This window comes from Gobio gobio, assembly GCF_949357685.1.
Source record: "Gobio gobio genome assembly, chromosome: 2".
Taxonomy (NCBI): Eukaryota; Metazoa; Chordata; class Actinopteri; order Cypriniformes; family Gobionidae; genus Gobio; species Gobio gobio.
In genome coordinates this window covers 68,823,072-68,848,702 of record NC_137098.1, presented here as the reverse complement: position 1 = coordinate 68,848,702, position 25,631 = coordinate 68,823,072, and the positions used below count along the sequence as shown (strand labels likewise).

At 41.2% G+C, this 25,631-nt stretch overlaps 1 pseudogene across 1 annotated transcript; it reads left to right on the top strand.

Moving 5' to 3' along the window:
- Positions 1-2,758: 2,758 nt before the first annotated feature.
- Positions 2,759-23,361, top strand: LOC307139398 (C-type mannose receptor 2-like; annotated as a pseudogene). The gene is made up of 6 exons: positions 2,759-2,819; positions 2,875-3,078; positions 12,289-12,643; positions 19,365-19,709; positions 19,875-20,117; positions 23,357-23,361. The product of its transcript is annotated as a C-type mannose receptor 2-like (transcript).
- Positions 23,362-25,631: the final 2,270 nt, after the last annotated feature.

Below are 25,631 nucleotides of genomic sequence, written 5' to 3'. Positions count from 1 at the left end.
ATTGTTGATAAAAAACTTAAAGAGACTGTTAAAGCTGAATTAAAGCAAGGTCTAAGGAAAGTAGGTGTTCGTTTGGATCAGTCTGCTAGTATGGAGGGTGCAAGTTTTCAGGCCAGCCCTTCATTAACTTTTGAGCGGCAGAGGGAGATTTTGCAAATGCAGTTGGAGATAGCACGATTGCAAAATGTCAGTAGACCAGAAGTAGTACCACAGTTTGATGTTTCACATAATCTTCGTTTGTTGCCTAAATTTGATGAGTCAGATCCAGACACATACTTTATTTTATTTGAGCGTATTGCGGGAGCTAGAGCTTGGTCAGATTTGGACAGGACTATGTTGTTGCAATGTGTACTTACAGGTAAAGCACGTGAGGCTTTTTCAGCATTAAGTGTAGCTGACAGTAAAGTTTATGCTACAGTTAAATCAGCAGTTCTGAAGGTCTACGAGCTTGTGCCAGAGGCATATCGTCAACGTTTTCGTTACAGGAAAAAAGCTAGATTCACAAATCTATTCTGAGTTTGTTCGTGATTTGATTTCTGCTTTTAATCGGTGGTATATAGCTTCTGATGTTAGCACTTTTGATGGTCTGGCTAACTTGATTGTGCTAGAACAGTTCAAAAATTCGGTGTCTGACCAGGTTGCTACATACATTAATGAATGTAAAGTTAAGTGTCACGGGGTGACAAAAACCGAACGGGACTAAGATCCTGGTGAATGCAGTCATTCAGGATTTTCCAGTGAACATCCGTTCTATGCCCTGTGAATCTGTTGCCATGGCAGCGGGGCTGATTGCCTGAGTGACAGCAGGTGTGGGGCAATTATAGAGAACGCTGTGAGAGGGACACCTATTGAGATGAGGCTTTAAAAACAGAGAGAAAACAGACTGTGGTGTGGATCTCCTCCCGTATGATGCTGTGTTTGTCAGCGGGTTGTTCTTTTTATTGAGGCTGGGCTGTGGAGTGGGGAAGATTGGAGCTGTGGAAGAGGAAGGAAGGAGGGGGGGAGTATTTGTCAGCGAAGACTTGAGGAATATCGTCAGTAGTGAGAAAGACGCAAGTGATGAGTATTTGATCCCTTGTTTATATGCACTAACACTGAAGTGGTGTGGAGAGTTTGGAAAATGTTTGGCACGAGTAAACTATTACACCGAGTGAATTAATGATCTGTCTCCAACTTCTGTCCTCTCCTTGCCGAATGTGATGATCGCTGCATCGTTCTTCTGCTTTCCCGGAGCGAAGTCAAGCCCTGATCGAGGACGAGATCCGATCTGGTGGGAGAAAAGACCGGTGGGTGAGTGCTGGCCTGAATGCACGGTGTGCGAGTGGAATTGCAGTGCCTGAAGTGACGATTTACACGGTTTGTGCTGTGAAGTGGAATTGGTGTGTGGAGAAGTAATAGAAGTCTGCCGTGCACTCTTCTCCTACAGTCTTCCACCCGCTGTCTCTAACGAAGGGTTTTGATAAAACAACCGCCCAACTTCCTGCTTTGAAGAGACCCGGCCCCGTTAATGCTGAGTGCTTCATATATCATGTACTGTTGAAACTGTGCTGTGTCTGTTCTAGTGCCCAGCCGAAGTGAGCATCCGGCTCAAAGTGTCCTTCCCGCCTGGTGGTCTCCACACGCCCTTATTTGGAAGCCTTGATCCTGTTCAAAGGAGAGAAGGTATATCAGTTGAAAAGCTTCACATACTGTTGAACCGTGAGACCTTGCTGTACTGTTCCAGTGTTCGGCTGAAGTGAGCGCCCCGCTCAAAGTGTCCTCCCCGCCTGGTGGTCTCCACACGCCCTTATTGGAAGCCTTGACCCTGTTCAAAAGGAGAGAAGGTATATCAGTTGAAAAGCTTCACATACTGTTGAACCGTCGAAACTGTGCTGTGTCTGTCCCAGTGTTCAGCCGACGTGAGCGCCCCGCTTGAAGTGTCCTCCCCGCCTGGTGGTCCCCACACGCCCTTATTGGAAGCCTTTACCCTGCTCAGAAGAAGAGAGGTAATCCAGTCGAATGTTCCACATATTGTTGGACAGTTAAACCTTGCTGTATCGTTCCAGTGGCTCGCCTGCCCCCACCTCTGAGTACCTCCCTCCGGAGTGACCCCAGTGGCTCGCTTTGCCCCCGCATCTGCATACTTACCTGGTTCCAGTCTGAATGGGGTCCGTATGACCCCGGCCTCCCCTCTTGAGTCCCGTAGAGGAGTACTTACCCAGTGACCTACCTGGACGGCGCGGGGATTCCCCCCTGATTCCCCTCCGACGAGCCTCCGGTCCGTCACGATCGTCCCTCCCCTCCCGTCCCGGGAGGTCTGTAGACTCTTGAACTGTCCTGGTGGCAAGAAGAAGATTTTAATTAGGACCTATCCAATTCATTGATCTTTTAATATAATAAATAAACTGTATTATTTTATTCCTTTGTCTGTCTGGTCCTTGAAACGTTCCTCGAGGTGGTTCCCGGGTTTTTCAGGGGTGGGTGCAGTCTGGTTTGGCCCGCCCCGACCTGTGACATAAGTCTCCAAGTGAGGCAGCAGTCCTTGCAGATGAGTACAGACTAATACATAAAAGTCATTTTGAGTCAAATGGTGACATGTACTATACAAATAATTTTACTCCTAGGCATAGTAGGTCACTTTTTTTCTGGCGCTTCTTTTCAAAGGCCTCAGCAGAAGTTTGGTTCTGGGGGAAATAAAGCACCAGTTAATGAGAATACCTGTCGCTACTGTTTAGTTGAAGGACATTGGAAGAAAGAGTGTCCTCTACTTAGATCGAAAATGTCAGGTCAAATTAAACCTGCGGTGATGGCAGTTCCTGTTACAGCCTCTGACCACCAGGGTGAGTTTTTTTCGACCACTAGTTGAGTTTGGTTCTCAGTCTTCTCACTATGCAGTAGAGGGAGTCCACATGATTTTGGGGAATGACTTGGCAGGTAGTAAGGTGTGGGCAGCTGGCAAACCAAACCTCTTTGAGAAGCAACCTTCAGTGCCCCCTGCAAGTGTATCTCCAGATTGCAGTAGTGTGTCTCCTGAGGTATTTCCTGTGTGTGCTGTTACCCGCTCTACCTCTCGGAAGGAGGTTGACAGTAAGCCAGACAGTAAGCCAGAAAGTCTTGAGTTGCCAGTTAAACTCCAGATAGAACAATTGACTTGTTCAAGAGATTCATTGATGGCTGAGCAAAAGGCTGATACTACTTTGGCGGATCTGTTTGATAAAGTTGTTCCTGATTCAGTGGTGAGGAATAGTGCTCAGTGTTATTTTCTTTTGGATGGGCTGTTGGTCAAGAAATGGGTTCCATACTGTGATCAGGGTCTAGGAGAACCAGTTTTTCAAGTAGTTGTACCTACTACTTTGCGAAATAAAGTGTTGCAAACTTCACATGGTGATGTGGCAGGTCATATGGGTGTTCGTAAAACTTATGATCGCATACTCCGTTATTTTTTCTGGCCACGTTTAAAGCGGGATGTAGCTCAGTTTATTAAAACTTGTCATACGTGTCAGTGCACAGGCACTGCATCTTGTGGCTTTAACTTGGTGGATGGGGGAGAAGAGGATGTAGATATGGTTTCAGAGGAGGTCTTACAAGGTCGTTTGAAAAACTCCCAGACTTTGCAAAACCTTGGGTTTTTTGCTGTGCTGCACTGCTGAATTAAAGTGACAGCACATTGTTTGTATTAAAATAAACATGTACTGACGCGGAAATTTAGTAATTTTACTACAGATGGATATCATTGAAAACATACTCTGTTTCAAAGTCAACACATTGCTTTTTTTTCTCGGGTAAAGCAAGGAAACGACACCTTACCTGGCATTTAGGTAAAAAATGTAAATAATGGATAGCACTCGTACGTTCTTGGAGGTGGAAAAACAAAGGTCTTCATGACCTGCTTTTAAAAGTCTTTAAAAACAAAAGAAAAGACGAGAGTCAGCTGTTTTTGTATAGCCTATTGTAAGTTTCTAATTTAAAATGTTTATAGGCTATAACCTATGTTTAAATGTTTTGCCACTTGTGTGAGCTAAATCTAAAGTACTAGGCTATATAAATATAAAGTAATGAATTGAATAAAACGTTGTTTAAATGTACTAAGTTAAAACGTGACATCTATGTAAGTGTAGACAAAGATAATTGCAATTCTGACAAGCCATGTTCAGTAACAACTTTTGGATTTGAAATAAAAAATAATGAATAAATGCTGTGTTTGTGGTATACAATCGCGGATCAGTTGCGCGCTGCAAACGCAGCATATATGAAAGCACAACAGCGTGTGCAGCTCCTGCATCGCACACGCACCGCAGCATGCACCGCATACGCACTGCAGACGGAGTATGTGTGAAACGGGCGTGAGACTTCAACCCTGATAAAACTCACCTGTAGAGTGGATCATGTCCTTATAGTAAGAAATTAGGTCTACATTTACTCTCTGCTTAAGAGCAATGAACTAAATTACCATAGATAACCCAATTTTATGGGAGGGGTGGAAACACAGTCACCCCTGAACCCTAATTGGCCAGAACCCATCCAGGGGATGGGCAAATATTTGAGTTTTAAAGGTCCCGTTTTTCGCGTTTTTTTTGAAGCTTTGATTGTGTTTACAGTGTGCAATATAACATGTGTTCATGTTTCACGTGTAAAAAAACAGTATTTTTCACACAGTTTACTTATCTGTATACCACTGTTTTCACTGTCCTCAAAACGGCTTCAAAGATTTCCCTGTTCAATGAAGTCCCTCCTTCAGAAATACGTAACGAGTTCTGATTGTGCCAGCGGTTCCCGTGTTGTGATTCGACAGCAGCTTAGCGCACGCAGAGCGCACGTTACCGGAAAGGTCACTCCTCTTACCATAACGGGGATGCATGCGCTCAATGATCTCTAAGTACAGCGTCCCTGGGAAAGCCAAACAAAGGTGATTTGACTCCGAGATGAAAATAACAGCGTCTCGACGACATGGCGACAAACACTATACAAACGCAACTTCCGCAAATTCCTCTTCTCCACGCGGGAGCAACAAGACCACGCCCCCTTTTTTCGCGTATTCTTGTGGGCGGAGGTTAGTCAACAAACTGCTCTACTGACGTAATTAAAGCAGGATGTACAGAGATGTAGTCCAAACCGACCGTTCGCTGTAGGCTTTGAAAGGGAACATCTGTTAAATAAAATATCTCGCTTGGCATTGAACTTTGAGCTTTATAATTTTACAGGTATTATTTATGCTCTAACAGCAACATTACACACTAACTAAAGTTTGAAAAATGGGATCACGAAGAACAGGACCTTTAATCTCAGAACACGGACGAAGAGTGCCAGTTCGCAGTTGTTCAGTTGGGTTGAGTCCTAGCAGTTGACCAAAGTTGAGTTCTGAACGGAGAGCTCACAGAGACGATCTGACGATCGTGGCAGACCAAGATCAGAGAAAATGGGTTAAACAACGATTTCATTCAGGCCATCTGCTCTTCTCTCACTTTCCTTTCTTTTACTTAAAGTTTATTTTCTTTCCGTTAAGTCTCAGGGTTCTGTTAAGTTTCGCCGCAAAGTTTCTCAACGAGTCTCTAACAGCGCACTTCAACTTCAAACAACGCCCACAAGACTTCCATCCAGCCGCCAACACGCCACGTGATTGGCTTCCCAAGACGTCGATGAAAAGACACGACCAGACCTTCAGGGAATCAAAGACCCGGGAAAACCCCTCTCCAGCCGGAAAAGGGAATCCCCTTTGAGTTCCCACATCTCAAGATTGGTTCCCACAAGACAGAGGGTAAAATGTGCAGGAAAGTGAGAGCAGACTGTGTTGGTGCTTGAATTTTGCAATTTTGTGCAGGAACTTACAGGGGCAGAACTTACACTCACACTCTCTCACACACACACACACACACACACACACACACACACACACACACACACACACACACACACACACACACGTCTGGTTCACTATCTTTGTGGGGACTCTCCATAGACGTAATGGTTTTTATACTGTACAAACTGTATATTCTCTCCCCTTGCACTAACCCTACCCCTAAACCTACCCATCACACACACACAAACCCAAAACTACAGGCATTTTTACATTTTTCAAAAAAACAAAAAAAAACACTAATTCTGTATGATTTACAAGCTTGTTTCCTCAATTTATGGCCCCATGGTGACAAGTCCCCATGAGTCAGTGTGCATTCAGGTTGAAGTTCTCACCAGGATAGACAAACATTAACACACACACACACACTAACATCAGGCCCATATTATGTGAAGGTACAGGATGGAGTGAAAGTACACAAGACCTACACTTTTATTAGACCCGAACATCCTGTATGTAATATAAATGTGTAGGGGGGTGTACAGTGTGTGGTCATTGAACATGTGTTCTGATATTTGTTCTTCACAGAAAATGAGCCAAGGCCAATAGGTCTGAGTTTGAAAAAATGATTAATCGTATAATTTTTCTTTTGATAAAAAAAAAAAACGTATCCCACAGTCCCAAACACCACACAAGGGTTAATTGCTGATTTAATAAATTATTTAAATAAAAATGGGACAAATAATTACATAATAATGTAGTCATAATTTAAAAAAGAAAAATTAATCCCATCCACGTAGAATTGTCAAAAACGTGATTACTGGTTCAGAATGACGGCTTAAGGCACACCAAAATATACTGAAGAGTTCTTTAGAAAGAAATAAAACAATCAAAAGTTGTAAAATAGTTATCAAAAAAAGGAATATAATAGTAATCAGTTCAGAGCTCCGAGTGGGATTTGAATCCGGCATGGAAGGCTGGCACACGCATCCTTCCAGCTAACAAGGATGCTAAAGACCGCAGCCTCTAGCGACAGTCGCTGGTACACCTCTTGAGGCCAGGGGGGGGGGTTTAAATGCTAAGCTCTCACTGGCCTACGTTACACTCACCCCCCAAACCTCGCTCCCATTCGGGTCACGGCGCCAAATATAACCGGTCCTAATCAACCCGCTCTGAGCGGAATCCGAACTGACATTGGAGGTGGGCATGCTAACAAGTACATCAAAGACTGCAACCACTAGAGTGCCTCTTGAGGCCAGGGGAGTGAGATTTACACTCAGAGCTCTTATTGGCCTATGTCTGTTACACTCCCCTAAACCTCACTGCAATCCGGGTCATGGCACCAAATGTAACCGATCCTAATTGACCTGTGTTACGACCCCCATTTGTCTAGGGATTAGTCAGGGGAAGTAACAAAGGAAATAAGGAAATCAGTAATAAAATTGAATGGTAACACACTTCAGTCCTCAGCCCCAGAGTGAACGAATTGACACAAATCTGCTTGATTGCAAGAAAAAGTAAGAATTTATTTACAATAGGGAACAGTAAGTTTAACAGAAGGTAAGTTGGAAGCAATGGCTCAGGGGAGAGCAAGGCCTAAAATAACAAACAAAACGGTAAACTAACTAAATTTTGAAGTAGCTAACTTACCTCAATTACTCAAAAGAAAACGAGAAAAGAAACAATATAAAACCTAAGGTTTTCAATCAACAATTCACCAAGGTTCAGTCTGGAGCTGGGGAGAAGCGTGTACCGCTGCAGCACTCCTCCGAATGTCATTATAAGCTCCATTCTCAGCCTCAAACACGTTGACATAACGAGCTACAGGTGCAGATGATTCTGCCTGTGAGGAACAGAGAGTAGAGAGAGAGAGAGAGAGAGAGAGAGAGAGGGAGAGACACTCTGACACAAAACATTACACGGATACAAGGCATATCACCACGCCCACACAGGTGTATATAGATATATATATAAAAAATAAAAACAATAATTCAAGAACAATGAAAAATATGTCCAAGGACGTAACACCTGCTCTGAACAGGATTCAAACCGGGTTCCCACCTTCAGTGAGCAAAAATAAGGGAAACCCATACACGACCCAAATCATGTCCCATATTGATTTCATACGGGACACATCATTTTAGCTTTTAATATGGGACTATTCCATATTTTATAGGATGGGTGGCCAGTGGCCACTCTACCGCAGTGGGAGGTGGGCACACTAACAAGGACATTAAAGACTACAGCTGCTAGCATCAGTCGCTAGTGCGCCGCTTGAGATCAAGGAAATGAGGTTTACATGCCAGATCTTACTGGCCTCACCCCCCTAAACCTCACTCCCATCCGGGTCACGGCACCACATGTAACTTGTGGCTCACGGCAACAAGCGTAATGCACAGTCAGAGACACCAGTTATAAAACACTTAATTCTGTGTGATGGACAAACAGGACAGCAAATGATGGTTTACTTAGATTTTTTATTCATCTCCCAATACAAAACACAAACAAGCAGCCTCTTTGAGAGAATCACCCTAGTTTTCTCTCTCCCATTCAGTTACACTGCAAAAGGGCCAAAATGGAGCATGAAACATAAATAGAGTAAAGAAAAATCACATTATATCTTCTCTCATCACTTATTCAGCACATCACATAATTTGTTTATTACTCTGTAAAATCCTATTTCATATTCACTTCCTCTATATTTGTGTATTTTCCATCTCTTTCCCCTTTTTGCATATTGACGTCTGTGTTGGACGGTAACACTGTACAGGTTCTACGTTCTATTTTGTGCTTTGACCTTTTTAACGATTTACATTTCTAATTATGTCTATTACTTATGTAATACATAAAAATAACAATAATACAGTGCATGTTTATAGGGCATCCGGAAAGTATTCACAGCGCTTCACTTTTTTCCACATTTTGTTTTGTTACAGCCTCATTCTAAAATGTATTAAATTCATTATTTTCCTCAAAATTCTACCAACAATACCCCATAATGACAACGTGAAAAAAGTTTGTTTGAATCTTTGCAAATGTATTAAAAATAAAAAAACAAAAACAAAAATCACATGTACATAAGTATTCACAGCCTTTTGCTCGATACTTTGTTGAAGCACCTTTGGCACCAATTACAGCCTCAGGTCTTTTTAAGTATGATGCTACAAGCTTGGAACACCTGTTTTTTGGGCAGTTTCTCCCATCCTTTTTTGCAGGACCTCTCAAGCTCCATCAGGTTGGATGGGGAGCGTCAGTAAACAGCCATGATCAGATCTCTCCAGAGATGTTCAATCGGGTTCAAGTCTGGGCTCTGGCTGGGCCACTCATGGACATTCACAGAGTTGTCCCGTAGCCACTTCTTTGTTATCTTGGCTGTGCTTAGGGTCGTTGTCCTGTTGGAAGATGAACCTTCGCCCCAGTCTGAGGTCTAGAGCGCTCTGGAGCAGGTTTTTATCAAGGATGTCTCTGTACCAGAGGTGGGTAGTAACGAATTACATTTACTTCGTTACATTTACTTGAGTAAATTTTTTGGGTAACTTGTACTTTTAGAGTAGATTTAAAGATGGGTACTTTTACTCTTACTCAAGTAAATTTCTTGTGAAAAAACTGTACTTTTACTTAGTTACATTCGGTGGCGTTCCTCCGTTACTGTCAAATGGTAATAATTATATTATATATATTAAAATAAGTGAATATGACTTTCGCAAGTCTCGCGAAACTTTGGAGAGGCTGCTTCGCGAGAGGTTGCTACGCATCACCCGCTTATAATTAGCGCGCGTTTCGTCGGAAAATGATAGCCGAAGCAGAGGAAGATGTGTGTGAGCTACGGGAGGCAGATTGCCCGTGGCCTCAAGTTCAGTCTATGTTTTCACTCTAAGATGTCAAAAAGAATAGTTTCATAATGCGATGCATGTTGTGTGCACCAAAACGAACTGACATCTCTCAGCATACAATAATTCCACCCTGAAAAGAGCGGTAAGTGTCACAATGATGCCTATATTTGAACACTATTAACGGTCATTTTGGTAACTATGGGAAATTTCCCCTTATTATAATACTATTTCACACACTGTCCGATTGTTTTCCTCATGCGCTCTTGTGCAAGCAATGAATCGTTTGAATCCTCCAAACAACACACGTCCACGAACAAACGTTCACATCTTCACATTTACATATCCTTTTCTTCACAAAACGAAACAAATTGAATAGCCAAATGTGACGTCTTGCATTTATACACAAATCCGGACAGACACCTGTCTGAAGTGTAGAAAATACACACAGATAAAAACGGTATTGTATTTTGTTCCTACCTAAAGAATAGCATAAGAACAAAGTATGTTTTAAGAAGAGCTCTAGTTAGCCCTGCACACCATTAATTTACACTGTTTAACCATTAATCACACACACACACACACACACACACATATATTATATATATATATATATATATATATATATATATATATATATATGTGTGTGTGTGTATATATATATATATATATATGTATATATATATATATGTGTATATATGTATATATGTATGTATTATGTATGTGTGTGTGTTTTTATATATATATATATATATATATATATATATATATATATGGTTCATTAGCTTACATTAGTTAACATTAACTAATAATGAACTGCACTTATTTATCTTTATGTTAATTTAAACATTTACTAATGCATTATTAAAATATTGTTAACATTAGTCAATGCACTGTGAACTAACATGAATAAACCATGAACAGCTGGATTTTTATGAACTAACGTTGACAAAGATTAACTAATGCTGAACAGAGGTGTTGTTCATGGTTAGTTCATGTTAACTAATACATTAACTAATGTTAACTAATACAACCTTATTGTAAAGTGTTACAGAGAGGTGTGTGAAAGCTCTCCGAGTAGCCTGAAATTCAGGGTTTTCGCTTATCAATCAGATCCAAAGTAACTAGTAACTAACTACTTGAGTAGTTTTCTCATCGAATACTTTTTTACTCTTACTCAAGTAAATATTACGATTGTTACTTTTACTTTTACTTGAGTAAATATTTCAGTAAGTACTTGTACTTTTACTTGAGTACAGATTTTGGCTACTCTACCCACCTCTGCTCTGTACATTGAGGCGTTCATCTTTCCCGCGATGGTTAAGGAAACACTCTTATGAAATGTACTGTATGTTTAATTCATACCTGAAGCCAGACTCATAGAAGAAATAACGTGTGATGTTTCAGAACATTCCAGTCTTTATGATACTCGTGTACTTAAAACTCTCTGATAGTATATAAACCACTGATAGTATTTTCTGTCCCCACTTGAAAAAACATTCAGGCCTCTCAGTAAAACATATAAAAGGTGTTCATCAGGAATGGGACTATAGTAGCAGCAAAGCTATCAAACCAAATCAATAGGCTATTCCAGTGGTTGTCAAAGTGTGTGGAACTTCCTAAAGATGTATTGCAAGGGAATAGTGTCTCTAAGTATAAGCAGGTCAGAGTAATGTGGCATGCCAAAAAAGTAGGATGAATGTGAGGTTAATGGGGGTGAGTGTAACGTAGGCCAGTAAGAGCTGTATGTTTAAACCTCACTCTGCTGGCCTAGATCTGGCGACTAACGCTAGCGGCTGCGGTCTTTAGCGTCCTTGTTAGCACATCTGCCTCCCACGCCGGTAACCCTGGTTCGAATCCTGCTTGGAGTGGGTCGACTCGGACTAGTTACACATAATCTCCATCTGTGAGTTATGGATATAAAACTCTTTCCTTTCTCTATCCAGACCTATCAGGAATCATGCTTCCGGTGGTGCTGCATGTTTAGCTTCTCCATTCAAATATTGTTCACTTTTAACACTCCAACAACCAATGAGGTTTGATATGAAAGATACGAGGGTGAGTAAATGACAAGATTAAATGTTAAATGATTAACTATTCCCTTTCATTTTGCTCCGGTTGTTTCACAATGAACACCTCATCCCGTCAGTGCTTGGCCAGGTATTTGATGCTTTCCGATTTGAGATCATATTTAATACAGAGATGTACTGAGACTGACACAGGTGAAAAGATGCAAATAAGGAGAATCGATTTTCTACACCTATTTTCCTGCTTTGAAGAGATGTGCGTAAGTACACATATACAGAGGAAGTAAAATGTGAAACAATTTTTTTATAGAACAATTAACAAATTATGTGATGTGCTGGATGACGAATGAGAGCAGATATAATAATAACGTAGTTTAAAGCTGCAGACAGAAACATCAGACTCAGGACAGAAACACACAACCTCTACAGTAAGAACAACTCACATGTTCATTCTTCACAGTTAGACTTTTGACATGGTAATTTTGTGGTACAATATGTGAGTATTTAAATGATTTATTGCCTTCCACAGAAATGGACCAAACTCTATATTTCGTTCTTCCTCTCATTGGTGAGTGTGTGTTGTTTTATTTATGGTTTATAGTTTCATCAGGTTTGACCCTGTAATGAAAAGCATTAAATCAAACCCTCTCTTTCACAGCTCTCTGCTCCGTATCTGAATGTGTTCAGCGTCAGTATTATAAACGAGAGAAAGAACTGGACTGAAGCTCAGAGATACTGCAGAGAGAATTACACAGATCTGGTCACCGTTGACAACATGAACGACATGAACGAGCTGAAGGAGAGTGTGAATGATGGAGGTGTTCAGGATGTCTGGATTGGGCTGAAGAAGACGGGTGTTGATAAATGGCAGTGGTCTTCAGGTGATCGTGCACTCGAGCTGAACTGGGGATCTGGACAACCAAATAACGTAGATGAGAGCTGTGCTATGATAAGAAATGGAGAATGGCATGATTTGATATGTAGTAATACCCAGCCATTCATCTGCAACAACAGTGAGTAAAATACCTAATATAATAAAGAATTATTTAACAAAAGATGCTTTATTTAGAAAATGTAATGTAAATGGTAACACTTTACAATAACAGTACATGAATAATCATGTATTAATACATGAATTAATAGTTTATTAAACATGAACTCATGATTAGCGAAGATATGAACTAATCATGAACAAATGAGGAGCTATCATGAACTAAGACAGGAGTCATAAGGATTCATGCATGAATAACAGCAGCATGTTAGTACATGTTTGATAATTAATGCATTTAATTAACATGTATGGTTAAACTAAATCAAACAGGCTCCTTAACAATAAATAAGAAGTACTCTGACTTTGAATTAAACATGTGAATTAATACTGTCATAATTTAAACTGTAATAGCCTATTATAATCTGCCATCTGCAGCTTTGTGATTTTTAGCCATTTTTGTGAGCCATTAATTACACTCATTTGTCTAATCAAACGTGGAAAATAGACTAATAACTATCACTAATCCTTTTAATTTGATATAAACCGTTTTCAGATTTTTATAGTTCAATTAGGCTACGTTTAGTCACAGCTAGTTTTCTTCCCGGAACTACAGTATGTAGGGTTTGTTTCTGGTGGGACACTCATTAGTGGCGCTCTCGGTGCTCCTAGCGCGTTAGTTGTGTTCCTTCGGTATTGCTGGCATTTTCATCAAATAATATATGTCGACTGCTTTGGTTAACCGAAATAATAATTTAAGACATGTTTGTATGATTGTTGTATTGGGATATTTTTGGAGGTGTGTACTTTAATTAACTGTATTTTTTAATTGTTTAAATGTAACTTATATGTCATGAACCACACACGGGAAACAGGGGTTAGATCCAAAAGCAGTTTTATTGGGATATTCCGTAACGTAATCCAGTCCAGGCAGGAGTCAACATCCAATTGAGCAATCCAAAACACAAGACCAGAACAGGTAAAAACAGAACACAGAAGTGACGTGATAAATACAAGGACTCCGTAACAAACACTAAAACAGACATGATGGGGAACAGCTGGGAACAATGACAGTGGTGAGTGCAGACAAGGATTGTGGGAAATGCAGTTCCAGAATGAACGGTGACAATAAGAGAGAGACCTCTAGTTGACCCCCGGGGAAACACAAATCAGACACTGTGACAAAACCCCCCCTCTACGGAGCGGCTACCAGACGCTCCAAGACCAACAGAAAAAAACAGACAAAACAAGAGTCCAGGCGGGTGGTGGTACGCTGGAGGATCAGGGGGAGGGATGGGGGGCCAGGTCCATGGAAGGGAACGGAAACAGGGGGTGACGGCTTAGCCGGCGGGGCGAAGCAGACGACCCATCGGGCGGCCAGGGCGAAGCAGATGATATATCGGGAGGCCCGGGCGGAGACTTTCCCTCAGGTGGCCAGGGCGGAGCAGACGGTTCATCGGGTGGCCAGGGCAGAGACTTTCCCTCGGGCGGCCAGGGCAGAGCAGACAGTCCATCGGGCGGCCAGGGCAGAGACTTTCCCTCGGGCGGCCAGGGCAGAGCAGACAGTCCATTGGGCGACCAGGGCGGAGACTTTCCCTCGGGCGGCCAGGGCAGAGCAGACAGTCCATCGGGCGGCCAGGGCGGAGACTTTCCCTCGGGCGGCCAGGGCAGAGCAGACAGTCCATCGGGCGGCCAGGGCGGAGACTTTCCCTCGGGCGGCCAGGGCAGAGCAGACAGTCCATCGGGCGACCAGGGCGGAGACTTTCCCTCAGGTGGCCAGGGCAGAGCAGACAGTCCATCGGGCGGCCAGGGCGGAGACTTTCCCTCGGGCGGCCACGGAACAGGTACCTGCTCAGGGACACACAATGGCTCAGGCACAGAAACAGACACTGGCTCAGTAATTAGATTAGATTAGATTAGATTCAACTTTATTGTCATTACACAAGTACAAGTACAAGGCAACGAAATGCAGTTTAGGTCTAACCAGAAGTGCAATAGCAGCAAGTGCAGGATATACAACGTTTGCATAAGTGCAGGACATGGATATGTACTGAGTATATATAAATATGTCTATAAATAGAGAGATGGTTATTACTATAAACAGAATTTACAGGTGAATATGTACAGTGAATAATATACAGATGGTTAATACAATAAACAGAATTTACAGGTGGATATGTACTATGAATATAATATAATATACAGATGGCTATTACTATAAACAGAATTTTACAGATAGAGGTATACAATGATATGTTAGGCTAAAATGAGGAATATGGCAGTGGATTAAGGTAGTGCAATAAATTATGGACAGAAGCTATCCGAAAAAAAGTGTAAAAGTGCAGTGGAAGTGATTGCATATTACAGTTAGAAGTACGGTGCAAAATACAAATGTAAACAGTAGGTACTGTAAATAACAGTCGGCAGTGCAAATGAGCATAATCCAGTTACGGTGTGGTAGTGCAAAATGAATAAGTAAACAGTTGTTACTGTAATAAAGAGTCGGTAGTGCAAGTAACAAAGTGAAGGTGGATGTGAGGTAGGAGAGTTATCAGTATATGAGGGGAGTGGATCAGCGGGGGTTTGAGTTCAGTAAAGAGACAGCTCTGGGGAAAAAACTGTTCTTAAGTCTGCTGGTCCTGGTCCGGTGGATCCTGAAACGCCTGCCGGAGGGCAGGAGAGAAAACAGTCTGTGGGCTGGGTGAGAGGAGTCCTTGAGGATGCTGCGAGCTCGATGCAGACAGCGTTTCCTCTGGATGTGCTCGATGGCAGGCAGTGGAGTCCCTGTGATGCGCTGGGCAGTTTTCACCACCCGCTGCAGTGCCTTGCGCTCCGCAACAGAGCAGCTCCCATACCACACTGACACACAGTTGGTCAGGATGCTTTCTATTGCGCAGCGATAGAAGTTCACCAGGATAGCCTAGGAGAGCTGATTCTTCCTCAGTGTCCTCAGGAAGAAGAGGCGCTGGTGAGCCTTCTTGACCAGGCTGGAGGTGTTGGTCGTCCACGACATGTCCGCCGAGATGTGGATCCCCAGGAACTTGAAACTGGAGACACGTTCAACAGCCATTCCATTGATGTGGATGGTGTCGTGTGTGCCTCTTGACTCCTTCCTGAAGTCCACGATGAGCTCCTTCGTTTTGGTGGTGTTGAGGAGCAGGTTATTATCAGCGCACCATGTGGCCAGGTGCTGGATCTCCTCCCTATAGGCAGTCTCATCGTTGTTGCTGATGAGACCAATCACCGTTGTGTCGTCCGCAAACTTGACGATAGAATTAGATCCATACACAGGCTTGCAGTCGGCGGTGAAGAGGGAGTAGAGAAACGGACTTAGCACACAGCCCTGTGGTACACCAGTGTTGAGTGTGATGGATGTGGAGCAGGTGGATCCTGAACGAACATTCTGGGGTCTGTCAGTTAGGAAGTCCAAAATCCAGTTGCACATTGAGGTATTGATGCCCAGGTCTCCAAGTTTGGCTATTAACTTGGTTGGGATGACAGTGTTGAATGCTGAGCTGAAGTCAACAAACAGCATGCGTGCGTAAGTGTTCTTATTGTCCAGGTGAGTGAGCACAGAGTGCAGTGCCATGGAAACGGCATCCTCTGTGCTCCTATTGCTGCGGTAGGCAAACTGGTGTGAGTCCAATGTGGATGGTAGAGAGTCTTTTAGGTGTTCCAGGACCAGCCGCTCAAAGCACTTCATGACGATGGGTGTGAGTGCTACAGGGCGGTAGTCATTAGGGCACCTCGGGTTAGAGTGTTTTGGCACTGGCACAATGGACGTGCGTTTAAAGCATGAAGGTACAGCTGCTTGGGCAAGAGACACGAAAACCCATACCGCTGGATCTTTGCATGACGGAGTCCTTCTGTCACGAACCACACACGGGAAACAGGGGTTAGATCCAAAAGCAGTTTTATTGGGATATTCCGTAACGTTATCCAGTCCATGCAGGAGTCAACATCCAATTGAGCAATCCAAAACACAAGACCAGAACAGGTAAAAACAGAACACAGAAGTGGCGTGATAAATACAAGGACTCCGTAACAATCACTAAAACAGACAGGGTATAAATACACACAGAACTAACAATCATGATGGGGAACAGCTGGGAACAATGACAGTGATGAGTGCAGACAAGGATTGTGGGAAATGCAGTTCCAGAATGAACGGTGACAATAAGAGAGAGACCTCTAGTGGACCCCCGGGGAAACACAAACCAGACACTGTGACATTATATGCCTCGATTAGCATTAGCCGGTGGATACACCCTGTTTTACATATAAACATGCCTTATGTGTCTTTACAGGTATATTTGGGCTTTCTTTTAAGTCCATATATGTTTAATTATATAAATATAAATAAAAGAACTAGCCTACAAATACTTTTTATCTTTGTTTTTTTTTGTACCAAGGGTGTAAAGGAATAAGGATTCTTAGTGTATATGTTTATTCATTTTGTAATGAATGAATTGTTAGTGCATCATTGTGTCATGACTTTACTTCAGGGGGCACGGCATTACTATCTCATGGTTAACTTACCATACACTAACATCAACTCATGGCTTGTACCTGTATGACTATGTCATGACTTTACTTGAGGGGGCACATCATGATTAATTCATTATTAGCTAACCATACACTAACATCAACTCATGGTTTGTTACTGTATGACTATGTCATGACTTTACTTGAGGGGGCACATCATGATTAATTCATTATTAGCTAACCATACACTAACATCAACTCATGGCTTGTTACTGTATGACTATGTCATGACTTTACTTGAGGGGGCACATCATGATTAATTCATTATTAACTAACCATACACTAATGTCACAGGTCGGAGCGGAAGATCGCTGAAGCGCTGGTATAGCGAAGAACCAACGAAAAGGACGTTGCTGCTACACCACCCCGGCGGCTTTCACTGTCCGCCGTCTCTGGCTCTCCCACGCTCACTCTCCGCGGTGGGGCCACTCGTTTTCCTAGTTTCAACGTCACAAGGCTCACAGATGATAAACTTCCGATGAAGTTGTTACGGTATACGTTTCTCAGGGTACTCACACATTGATCAACCCGTGTGCTCGTCTTGTTCTCTCTTCCAGTGTCTGGCTCGCGTCTTGACCGCTGTGCTCTCTCTCCCGAAGGGATTTGCTCATTAGCACTTCCGGCAATTGTCCTGCATGTAACTTCTCAGAATCGGACACACACTTGACACTTGAATCACAATACAAAACTCGTCTGTATTATACTCAGCCTCGTCTCTTTTCTTCTTATTCTTTATAGCTCTCCGGATCTTTGATCGCTCAGTCCACAATATCCACCTCGTGTTATCCTTTGTTTGCCCAGATGCCCAGATCCTCTCGCCGCAACGGCTGGAAGCGGCTACCACCACGCTCAGCTTGAGCCCGTCCCGGAACTAACAGCTGCGGCTGTGTGTGACCGCTGCAACGACTGACCCCGACTGACTTCTGGAGGCCCTCTTTGTACTCCTCCTACCTCCCCTTCACCCAATCCGGAGATCGCGCTGTTTATTGGAGCACCTGCCGCCGATTCTCTATGATTTTTGGCGCGGGGACGGGAACCCGGAAGTAGTGGTGTTTGATCCGGGCGGAACAAATCTCTGCCACTATGGTTCCGCCCCAGGAAAAGTCACACCGTGACACTAACATCAACTCATGGCTTGTTAATGCATCATTGTGTCATGACTTTACTTGAGGGGGCACATCATGATTAATTCACTGTTAACTACTTATCAAATTCATGACTCAGGATTTATCATAAACTTACTATCAAATACACATGTAACTAGTATAACTAGTATTCAGCCCAGTTAAGAGAATGGAGGTACAGTATCATCACGGCCTGTGTCTGGGTGGAGAGAGAACTGTACGGATCCCAGCAGATGATCCCTCACTTCCTGACTTTACTGCATGTTTCCTTTTTGGTTATTTTTTGGTAACTGATTTCTCAGGAACTGTTATAAGTCACAGTAGGTTTAGTTTGATGGGAAAGAGAATATCACAAAACAGACTGAGACCTTTATAGATAAAATATAGCAGATTTAGTATTTTCTATGTTTGATAAGGGTGATCAGTGAAAGTAATGAAAAACTATTCCTGTGGCTTTCAGTAATATTTATGATGAAGCTTCTGATAAAAGTGGTTTAAATTACGACAATAATACATTTAAAATGTATTTCAAAGTCAAAATATTTGTTATTCATTCTTAGAAAGCCTGTTTGATTTAGTTTAACCATACATGTTAATTAATGCATTAATTATCAAACATGTACTAACATGTATTAATGCTGCTGTAATTCATGCATGAATCCTTATGACTCCTGTCTTAGTTCATGATAAATCCTCATTTGTTCATGATTAGTTCATATCTTCACTAATCATGAGTTCATGTTGAATTAACTATTAATTAATGTATTAATACATGATTATTCATGTACTGTTATTGTAAAGTGTTACCATGTAAATTGTAGTATAAATGAAAAAAAAACATCAAAATTCCATATCATATTCCAAGTCAAATCTCCTTTTAGAATGTTGTGCCAAATATATCTGACAATTTGATTTTACAGAATTACAGAAAAAAAAATACAGAAAAAGAAAGATCTACCCACCCTTAGTTTAAAGATCTCATAGTAATATTGATATTATTCACATCCAAACCATAAATCAGTGTAAGAATAATGAACAAAATGACTCTGAATCTGTTTCCATGTGTTTTTCTTAAAGTGAACACAGGACTCGTCTTTATCAATCAGATGAAGAACTGGAGAGACGCTCAGAGTTACTGCAGACAGAATCACATTGATCTGGTCAGTGTGAGGAACCAGAATGAGAGTCAACAGATTCAGAAGTTCATCAATGATAGTCACATATCTAATGATGTCTGGATCGGCCTGTTCAGAGACTCATGGCAGTGGTCAGATCAGAGGAACTCCTCATTCAGATACTGGAGGTCTGGTCAACCTGATAATGTTGGAGGTGTTGAAAACTGTGCAGTGATTGAACCGAAGGCTCTGGGACAATGGAATGACATCTCTTGCAACAACCAATTTCCTTTTGTGTGTCATGAAGGTGAGCAGATCGTCTCAAAACACACACAATCCATCCATCAGCTCCAGATATCTTAAAGTTCACGCTACATGTCTGACATGACAGATTCCTCCACAGTGTTTGTTCTGCATGTTGTTTTTGATCAGTCTCGCTCTAGTTTTTGCTTGTGGTTTGTTTTGTGTCCAGATAAACTGATTCTGATCAAAGAGAACCGGACGTGGTCTGAAGCTCTGAGATACTGCAGACAGAATCATGTGGATCTGGTCTCGGTTCATTCAGACGAGATGCAGCGTCGTGTGATGAATGTGGTTAAAGGGGCGTCTACTGCGGAGGTGTGGTTGGGTTTACACAACTACTGCATCATGAACATGTGGATCTGGCTGAGCGGAGAGATCGTGTGATATCAGAACTGGCTATCAGTTCGCCAAGGTTAGTACTTGGGGTAAATACTGGGTTAGGGTAACTTATGTCCAATTGATGCAAAAATTGCATCCGTCTTGGAGTTTCCAGTGCCTGTGAACAAAAGGGAACTGCGTAGCTTTTTGGTTATGGCAGAAAACTGCAGAGGGTTCTGTCATAACTTTGCCAGTGTTGTATCCCTTTGCGCATATCGACCACAAAGGGGGCTCTCACGAGCACCCTTCTGAGACCTAAAATGACAAATGGGACACCCTACGGTCTCGTGGACTTAACGAACACACGCACACGGCAGCCATTGTAAGTCCACAAGACGGAAATTGCAGATGAAGTGTGCCATTTGGGACAGGGCCCTTTGCTGCGCTCCACTCCACTTTTAGACACACACTTGCTAACTTCCCTAAGCACTTCCCCTCGGGGGAATCCCTGCCGCCATTTTGAAGTGCGTTCCACTTCGTGAAGTGGATGAAGGAAGTTTATATGGACAGACCATCGCTCCCTTGATTTACCTGAGGGACGGAGTCTACTTCATATGTACACTTCAGACAGCTTCATATACCACAATGCAACACGAATGTGACGTCACCGCATATCGCGTTTAATTTACCCCACCACAAACAACTCTATGATATTTTTATGAAACAACTAAATTTCGTAAAAGAAAAAAGAAATAATAAATCAACTCCATAGTGGATTCCAAGTGATAAAGTGCTTAGGGCGTTCCAGTTCAGTCCACAGCAAAGGTTCGGCCAGTAGTGGGCACTCATGCAACGTAAGCAATGATGCACATCTGAGTGAACGAGACGGAGGGAAGTTAGCAAGTGAAGGGCATAATAAAAACGAATGCAGCACTCGTCTCCTCTCTAGTGCTGTAATTACTCTCAGGTGGAGTTGCTAACGAGTGCCCTGATTGGTGACAGGAGTGATTGCTGCTTATTTAAACCTCCTGAACCATGGATGTATAACTCCCCACTCTCATGGCTTCCTTGATGGACTGACTTGTTCCTCGTGGTGTAGCCTATATCGTGATTGTTAAAGAACTGGTACACAAGACATTTGATGTAAACCACCATTTTGCTAAGTTGTGATTTTTCTGCTAAGCTGAACTCTATTTTCCTTCCTTACCATTATTGAATCGGATCATGGTAGGGAGGTTGGTGTCTTTTTATTTTATTATTTGTTTTCTCCCGTTTATGTTAAGAAGAGAGGGAAGTTATTGTACTTTTAGTTTGTTATCCGATTTCTAGATTAGTATTGTAAAATTAGTTAACTTTCTTTTGTTATTTGTTTTGACTTTATTAATTTTCCACCTCTGAACGAAAAACGAAAAATCAAGCTGAATTCTTGTTTGAGTTTTTTAAACAAAACGAAAAAACGAAAAAGGAGCCGTTTTTTGTTTTTTTTAAATACCCATTTCTATAAGGAAAATCGAATGAACGAAAAAGTACATGGACCATGTTGCTCCTTATTTACTCTTGTTTAATAAATTCACTTCTATCAGGACCACTATCGTCCAAGATGATTGACAATTGCATACATTTTGTTTGGATTGGCGGTATGATTCTATTCTGGGCAAGAACTCCCTGCGCATCCATGCAGCCAAGCAGGGATAAGAGCAGAAATGACCAGATCAGAATACCAAATCCTGACTGACAAGAGGAGGAGCGGTGTTATTTGTAACATTTACATTTACATTTAGTCATTTAGCAGATGCTTTTATCCAAAGCGACTTACAAATGAGAGCAAAAGAAGCAACTAGAACAGTCAAGGGCAACAGTATGCAAGTGCTGAAACAAGTCTCAGTTAATCTAGCACAGAACACACAGGACAGTTTTTTTTTTTTTAATAAAAAATTAAATTAGAAAGACAGAAAATGAATAGAATGATAAGTTTACGAATGATAACATTTATGCAAATGTTATAATGTCAGTGCTAATGTTGTGGTTTTTGTTCACTGAAGTTATTTTGTAAAAAACTTTAGTCATGTTAACTTGTGTTAAAAAAGTCTAATTTGGTATTAAATGAAGTTATATTCATCAATGTTCATTGAACTGTTAAAAACAATGTCCGTGGATTTGCAAATCTTGTCTGCTTTTCTTCTCTTTTGAAGTTACTTTTGACCATGATCGCCCTTGTTTTCGTTTTTAATAAATTTTTACCTTTTAAAAGGGATTTTATAATGTCCAATATTTCTGGCTTTAATTTCAAACCCATTTAGGGTTCATTTTAATCCAGCAATGTAGTAATTTTACACAGAAATTTTGGTTAAAAAACAACCCAGCATGCTGGTATAAGCCTGTTCGAACTCGGGTCCACCGGCATGAGAGTCAGACACTCTAACCCCTAGCGTCAGTCGCTAGAGCTTTTCTTGAGATCAGAGGAGTGAGGTTTACTTGCAGAGAGACTACTACCTGGCCTCCGTTACACTGGGTCAAATATTTAACCCATCATGCTGGGTCAAAACAATCCAGTGCTGGGTACGTCCCTTTTTGACCCAGCGCTGGGCTGCCAAAATAATCCAAATTGTTTTTTGTTTTTTTTCCAGAAGAGAACAACTGTAAATTTGAAATGTACAGTAAATGTAGGCCACATATAAACACTCATTTTGATTTCATAGGCAGAGGTGGAAAGAGTACAGAAAATTTGTACTGTTACAATGTAAAGTATTGTTACATTGCTAAAATAATCCTCAATTACAAGTGAAAGTACTGGTGTCAAAAAAGTACTTAAGTAAAAGTACAAATTACTCTTCTCAAAAACTACTCGGAGTACTAGTTACATTTTAGCCGGCGATATTTAATGAAGTACCAATATATATGTAATCAAATCATATATATATTTAGAAAATAGCTAACTATTTAGCTATTTAACTATTTATAAAAACACACTTTTACCTTATTGACGAAGTACATAAATACCTTGAAAAATATCAATATTCAGTATAATATTCAATACCATGGGGAAAACCTCCACATACTGTATACTGCCATTTTGATATCTCAATTTGTGTCCATTCATTTTGTCAAGGAAATTATTATTTTCAAGCTTCAAAAAGCACAAGACTTGTTGTAACAGTAATCCATTTGAATGGAGCAGTTTCATTTCAAGTCTTCTGAAGAGACACGTCCACTTTATATGATGAATAGATTTTAATTTAGGATTTTGTTACACATTTAAACATTGATCAACTAACCATTACAATAATCTCACTTATACATTTGCTCACTCTGTGTATTGTGTCTTTACAATAGGGTAACTTTGTTGCAATAGCTTACACGCAGCACAAAGAAGCTTGATTTCAAACTGAATTGAATTGACAAAAAAGAAAGTAAACAGTCATTTATATGAATGCCCCATTCCCAAACATTTCTAACATACATTTACATTATAAAGAAATATAACATTTTGACAAACAATAAAACACATGCTTCCTCCCTCTCTACTGTAAAAAAAACAGAGTCAGCTCACGTGCAAGTTTGCTTCTGCGTATACGTCATAATGTGACAGGAAGCTCCAGCTCCAGACTACTGTGAACACGCTCAGGACTGTTTGCTGAGGATTACATGTATGTTGTAAATAATGTTCAGTTTCTTACACAGACCGATCATTTTGCTTTATAAAACCTCAGTGTATGGTCAGGAGTCACAGGTATTAATTTTGTTTAGTCTGTAAATGTTTTTTTGCCTCTCAAACTGATGGCACCCATTGACTTGTATTATATGAATCAGCAAGGGCCAAGGTTTCAGCAAAAAATAATCTTTACTGTTCTACAGAAGGGGGGGGGGGGGATCACATCTCGGATGGCCTGAGGGTGGGTAAATCAACAGCAAATTTTTATTTTTGGGTGAACTATCACTTTAATTTCTAGTTCAAGAGCACAAAAATTCATGATTACATGGGGCACAGTCAGAGCGCGCACACAATATCTGAGTGAGGAGAGGCAGTTCATGTGTATATTTGAGAGCTCCTGTTCAGTTTTCTGCATTTACATGAATGTGCTCTCATGTTAAACCACACGCTCTCGACATCTGCCATTAAACACGTCATAGAAACCTGCGGGTATGATCATAGGCGTCGATTTCGGGGGGGACACGCAACACGCAAACTGCCACAAGTGAAACTGAAAATAAGCTAAGTTTTAGATGCTCAAAAGCACAATCATCTTCATTAAAATTAATGAGACTAAATGCTCTTACCAGTGTTTAGGTCGCTCGTTCTCATAATGCAGTCTTTGATGTTGAAAAGAGCTGATGAATAAAATACTCATATCGGTTGATTTCGTTGACATGAACTCCGTTAAATGTGCATAGCCTATAGCACGGGAATTGAAGATCGGATATATATTCATTTCGCGGAGAGGTGTAGCCTAAGGTAAGACAACCAGCATGTTTTTTATTTTTAATTATTTGTTTAGATTGTGTAGCCCGTTTTGTTTGCGCGCGCCTTTGCGATCTGCCTGCCTCATCTTGTCAAAAATGCCTTTTTACTGTGATGGTGGTGATAATAGGCTAAACGTTTAAACGATGCTTTAAGTGTTTTTTATGGATTTAATAAGCAAGACAAGTCAAGTGTTGATTTCAGAGGCTAAAGTGTTGGGTTAACTCACTGTCGGCCGCTGGCCGCTTGGTCGTCACTTTAAAAAGCAAAAACTTTAGTTTAACAAACATTAAATGCTTTAAACATTTTTCTAAATTAACTTAATAAAGAAACAAAACGAAATATATCTACTTTGACATTAAAAACAAAACTGAACTATTTTAATGGCTGTAACTAATGTGTAATAGGGAGGATAAAAAAAACACGGGCTCCAGTGGGACTCTGATAATGAAGTGGTAAAAAAAAATTGCAAAAATGAAAAATATTAAAGAATTCGCGGGGCGCTTTCGTCGGCATGAGTAAGATAGGCTATAAGACCCGCAATATGTCTCTCATCTGACATTTTTATTTATTTACATTAGTAAGCTGCAGGACATAGTCTTTCAAAACATGACCTGCGCGAAAGAGAAAAAAAAATTTACCCAGCACTTCTGAAAATGCACTTCTGAATGCATCTCTGTCCCCAGCACATTTCAAACCAAACTGACGCCCATGGGTATGATTAAAATTATGCGCAATACCTGCAATTCTGCGCTGACATTCAGGCTCGCTGTCAGAGGGGAGAGAGAACGCGCATCAAACAACGAGTATTGGAACCGAGTCAGATATTTCAGTATCGATATGTATCAAAATATAGATATTATTTTTGACAACACTACCATGCTGTTTGTTTCTCCAAACTTTTAGTCCATAAATCACTGTGAATCTCCTTCACTGTGCAGTTATGATCCCTCAGAAGCTGCTGCTGCGCAGCAGGAGCTTTTTTTTACTTCAAATATCAGGCCTTTTATTGGTCCGTTTACGATCAGATCTCTTATTGGCTACCGAAATGCCAGTGGTCAAAGGTTTGAATAATGATTCAAATTGTAGGCATACTCAGTAACGAATTGTGATTTTAAAAGTAACGAAGTCGATTATTTAGCTTAATTT